Here is a 6,000-nt window from a genome sequence, read left to right as displayed (position 1 = left end):
ACCAAATACAACATTCAGACTCATAATTTCTCTTAGTAATCTGTCTATGGCGTTTATAGCATGACTGGATGCCATGGTGCATTCATCAATAATGAGAAGTTGGGCCTTTTAAATAGTTTTAGCAACTTCACTCTTTATATTGAGTCTAGAAATTTAAGTTTCATTTAATGGAATGGGTAATTTATATTGGGGATGAAAGGTGCTTCCACTGAGAAGTAAACTTGCAGCGATTCCTGTAGACACTGTGGGTAAAACAGTACCACCACGACCTCTAATATAATGTATTAAAACTTTATACAGATATGCAGGAAAATAGGATTCCTAGCTGGCAGGCCCCTGACAGCAAGCTGGCCACCTGTCAATTCTGTGAGGAATGGGCTCCCTCCTCCCTCCTGTCAGGGTCCGGGGTGCAGGTGAATGGGGTTCCTGGCTGGCAGGCCACTGACAGAAAGCTATCCAACAGCAGATTCTGTGAGGAATGAGGCTGCCTCCTCCCTACTGTCAGGGTCTGGTTTGAAGGCCATACTCAGTACTTCCACACTCTGCTCCGAGGGTGGGTTCCTGCCTGAAACCTCACCCTCCGGGAAACAGCTGGGGGAGGGCACAGCCGTTTCCAAGACGACCCCTGCAGGACTGACTTCCTTCCGGTTGGTTGAGCTTTGGGATGTGATGTTACACCCAGGGTTTTTATATAAGTAGATTGTCAGCTCATACGAATTAGAAGTTGTTGCTGCTATGGCATATTGCTATATGTTGTGAGTTTCTTCTCCAGAATAGCTCTCCTACACATGGTCCAAAAAGATGATAGACTGACTTTGTTTTAATGTCATGTGGTTTTTCTTTATCAAATTATTCCATTTGGCATTATGAGTTTTTGAAAAATGAGATAATGATAACTCTGGGGAAAACATGAAATACTCTAGAAGGAATTCTGTTATTAGAAAAAGAGGAACACAGGAAAAATTATTTGAAGCTATATAAAAATTATTGGAAATCATGAAGCTATATAGATTGATTTTGGTAGCAATGACAGTGCTCTAAAGTAGTAGAGGAAATTAATTAGGTAATATTTGAGGTGGGTAGAATTTTCTTCAAACCCAATGAAATGAAAAATCTCACTGGATTAAAAAATAGATAAACTTTTCTTAGCATACTGAAGTATCAAGAAAGATTCAAATGCCTTATTTAAACACTAACAGTGGTTCAGTGAAGGCCTGGGGGAGGTGCAGGGTGGAGGAGGTCAATGTGGGGAAAAGGGAACATTTGTAATACTTTCAACAATAAAGATAAATTTATAAAAAGAAGTCAGTGAAGGTAACATACCTGGGTTGTTCCTTTGTGAATGTATAAATATCCCCAGGGAATATTTATATATAAATATGTAGTACCTTTGTAGGTTTAGTTCATCTTAGCTCATACATATACAATCTTAACTTTCTTGAGATATACTGTAATAATACAAGAATATACATTATAAAATCCTTTTATCCAATTCTGTATCTTAATTGTTTCGAACAAAAGTTTTATAGGATTAAGTTCTATATAGTTTATGATATAAAAAATTTGTGTACTTTGTGGGTTTAGAAAAATAAGAATACAATATTAAACCATCTACATAAAATACAGAACATCTTTTCATCTGAAAGAGTACATTTCACTTTTATTGTTTAGGCTACCAACCAATGTAAGACACAATTGATGTTGTTTGTACGTGTGAGAGTTCCTACCAATTATACATATGCTTATCTTGAAATACTATATACTATACTCTATACCCTTGAAATACTCAAATACCCATGGCCTCCACACTGATTATTTTTGGACTTCTAAAAAATGTGCAGGCCAGTTATATGAACCAAAGTATTAAAGGGTGGGGAACTTATGGGACGCTATATGTCTCATGCTATTTGGGATTAAAAAATTAAAGAATTTATACCTGAGAGAGAGAACTAATAAAAAGATTGAACAAATTTCCAGGGTGCACATTAGCAGACAATGTGTGCAATCTGAGAATGCAGCAGATAGTCAGACAGACTATTCTTGCTCTGTCTAAATCGAAATGTGGGTGCCTTAGTGTGGGTGTTCTTCACAGTTTGGTCCTCAGTTCTCCGCTCTTCTCTTACCACATTATCTCCTAGAGATCTCATTCACTACCAGATGGTGGGGCCAAAGTTGCAATGTTAAATGAGTGGCTGACACACACAAAAAAAACCACCCCACCTGAATTGTTCTTAGTCAAGGACAATGATAAATGAGACCAAAAAGGGAAGAATCAACATTAGACAATGATTCTCAACCAGAGGTGCTTATCAGAATTACCCAGCAGCTTATTCTAAATATACAGGCCATCTCGTAATCAAAATACCCAGGGAAGTGGCCTAGGTCTGTGTATTTTGACAAAGCTTCCCAAGAAATTTGAAAGCATGCTTCTGGTTAGAACACCTGGTTTAGGAAAATGTAAGCCCCTATTTAATCTGCTTTTCATCCCTGATTTTAAGCAGCCCACATTAAAGTTCATCCCCAGTGACTAAAAAACAGTCTCAGACGGCCAATCAGGATTGTAAAGTGTCTGAAAAGAAGGATGATAGACATAGCTGAAAAGGCTTCATAGGGGGATCCAAGGATTAGAAAGACAAAGAGATGTTTTTGTCACAAAAATCAGATTGCATGAGTTGTGTAGGCGCAAAGGTTTACAAGACATGCAAACATTGTCAAGCAAACAACAATGTCAAATGAATGACAGTTTTAAAGGGGCATATCTTTAAGGGTCAATGTTTTACATAAGCATTCCAGCTTTTAGTAACAGATGTTGATTTTGAATTTTAGACGGAAACGGACTGCCTGATTTAGGTCATGATGCAACCAATTTATTTCAAAATCTGCCCAAATAAACATTTCTTTCCAGATCTCATCAATATCTGAATAAAATACAAAGCAGCTAGACGAGTATGTGATACCTTCAAATACTTACAGTATGGATGATATATGGAAGACCCCATAGACTGCCAAGTAGAATGAATAAGTGGATACCACAGGAAGATTTCTGACTCAAAACAGCTAGCATTTAGAGCTTTCCAAGCACAAGATGAAGTGCCACCCAAGGCTTTTAGTTCCCTGACGCTGTGGGCATCCAAGCTGAGGCTGCGAGGAGACTCACAGGGATGTATGTGTAAGAGAGGGGAATGTTGCATCACTTGGACTCAAACGTGGTGTGAGGAGGGATGTAGGCTGTGGGTTAGAGGGGGTGGAGGGAGCAGGAGATGCGGTTGCTTTATCCAAGCACTTTCTTACCTAATGATGCTTGTACAGATATGGAGAAGCCTGTGGCTCTTTTCTATGAGCTCTCTCCCTGATGACAGAACATATTTATGCTTCTGACCTCCGGTGAACTTATAACTTTGAGAACACACAATTCCTAGATCTCAAAGGTCTCTCTCTCCTCCTCAACTGCTCAAGGCATTATTTTCCCCGTATTTGTCCGTCTCAGAAACAGGCTTGTATTTCAAATGACATATGCAGATTGCTACTTCGCTTTTCACCAACATAAAAGCAAAGGCTTGCTTTTTTCATAGGTGTGTGAACTGAGTGGAGTGAAAAGCCTCTGCCAACATCAGGCAAGATTATTTATTGTTTTCTTTCAATCTACAAGGCCCCTGAGCCTGTCAGAACAGGAGCTTAACCCCACAGCAAGGAATTACTGTTAGCAAAGCCTTCTTACTTGTCACACCATCCCTGATCCCTGTGAGGTTTGATCATTTAATTTGGAGTTTATGCGTATGTTTTCTGGTAGAGGTTGATCTCTATTTATAATTAGACTAGAGGCCTGATGCAGGAAATTCATGCAAGAGTAGGCCTGCCTTCCCCTGGCTGCCGGCACCGGCTTCTCTCTGGCACCCGGAACCCAGGCTTCCCTCGCAGTCCTGGCTTCGTCCTGAAGGTCGTCCGGAAGGATGTCCAGTCTAATTAGCATATTGTGCTTTTATTATTATATATTTCTGAAGATCAAGGGATAGCACAAATATCTGTAAGTCCCCAATATTTCCCTACTCACTGTCAAAGAAGTGTTTCCCCACCAGAACGATAAGGAATCAATGTGCAGTGAAATTCACTTTCAAGGTTCCAAGCATCACCTCAAGAAGCATCCCATCTTGTCAATGTTCATTACATTTAGTTCTCCATACAGCCTGAACTCAAGGCTGGTAAAAGGAACACAGGGGACATCACGCAGTGAATCAGTTACACGGAGCTCCAACATCAGCTTGCCTTTTTCTTTTTTGTATTGCATCATGACTTGAATTAATTCCTCAGCTTCTTCAGCTTTAACATAAAAGGAATAACAGCTGCTCGTTAGCATTGCTTTGAGGATTAACTATGTAAAGATAAACTATGTAAAGCCCTTAGCCTGGTGTTTGGTACTTGAGAAATATCTGCTTTCCCTGTCTCCGCTTTATCAAGTGGTCGACTCCCTGCTTGGTCATTATGTCAGGTACTGAAGTCTGGAGAAATCATATAGAAATCATAATTTCCAGATGATTTAGGCACTGTCAACAGTATCAGATTTGAAAGTACTGCAGAGCCCTTCAGACACAATTGACGGCACTATGATTTGCAGACCGTGCCAACTGATAGTATTCTGAGAACCCCTACCTGATTAAAACAAAGAAGCTATGCAGACACGTGTGTTGCTCCTCAAGCTGCAATGGGTGTTCTGTGGCCATGACAATGTCTTCAAAGACATTGCGATTAAAACCGAGCACCAATACACAAGCCACATCCCTGTCTCACAATCCCAAAGGCCAATCCAAATCTGTGTAAGGACATGGGTGCAATGTATGTCCCTCATTTAGGAGCAGACTGGTTCATCTCACCACCACCCCACACACACACACACCTTCTTTTTGCTACAAAATATTTCATTTATTTTCTAAGTTCACTTTAAAATATATCTTCCAAGACATAAATGCTACCGAGCTTAAAGAGTCAAGTAGTCCAATGAGGCTTGTTCACTAAACCCAGAAGCTCTTCAATTTTCTGCTCCAGACACACTCTCTCTTATATTTTCATTGTTTAATCAGGCATTTATCTCCAAACCTTTACACTAAATTTTAAGGATCATCTATCAACTACCTTCTGTGGTAGGATAAAGCTTTTCCTTGCTCCTACCACATATATCTCCCCATCTGCCAGTATGGATTATAGAATTTGGTTATATTAATTAATATTCAATGCTTACATTATTATAAATATGTAGATAGTGTTAATAGTTGAGCCATGTAGTGTACTAGGATTACTATTTTTCTTTTTTTTGCAAACTTATTTTTTATACCCCCTTTCGGCTCTCTTTTCTTCAAACCATTTGGTTTGGCCAATGATTTTCTTTTTTATTATTACCTTTTTAATTTATATTTTTTATTGAATTTCTTGGGGTGACATTGGTTAAAAAATTATATAGTGAAGTTTCAGGTATACAATTCTATAACACATCATCTCTATATTGTATTGTGTGTTCACCAAGTTATGTCTCCTTCCATCACCGTTTATCCCTCCTTGACCCTCTCCTACTTCCCCCCCACCCCCACCCTCTTTCTCCTGGTAATCACCATACTATTGTCTGTGTCTATGAGGTTTGTTTGTTTATTTAATCCCTTCACCTTTTTCACCCATTCCTGCAACCCTCTTCCCTTTGAAAGCTGTCAGTCTGTTCTCTATCTAAGAGTCTGTTTCTATTTTGTTTGTTAGTTTTGTTCCACTGTGGAAGGCAGTATGGAGTTTCCTCAAAAAAATTAAAAATGGAACTGTCTTATGACCAAGTGATTCCACTTCTGGGAATTTATCTGAAGAAACCGGAAACACTAATTTGAAAGAATATATGCACCCCTATGTTCATTGAAGCATTATTTCCAATAGTCAAGATTTGGAAGAAACCCATGTCCAACAGTAGATGAGTGGCCAATGTTTTTCTAATTCAAGGCTGTTCTCCAAATTCACTCTTATTTAAGA

Source organism: Myotis brandtii, unplaced genomic scaffold (assembly GCF_000412655.1).
Source record: "Myotis brandtii unplaced genomic scaffold, ASM41265v1 scaffold123, whole genome shotgun sequence".
Taxonomy (NCBI): Eukaryota; Metazoa; Chordata; class Mammalia; order Chiroptera; family Vespertilionidae; genus Myotis; species Myotis brandtii.
The sequence above is the reverse complement of the archived record's forward strand: the minus strand, read 5'-3'. Positions refer to the sequence as shown.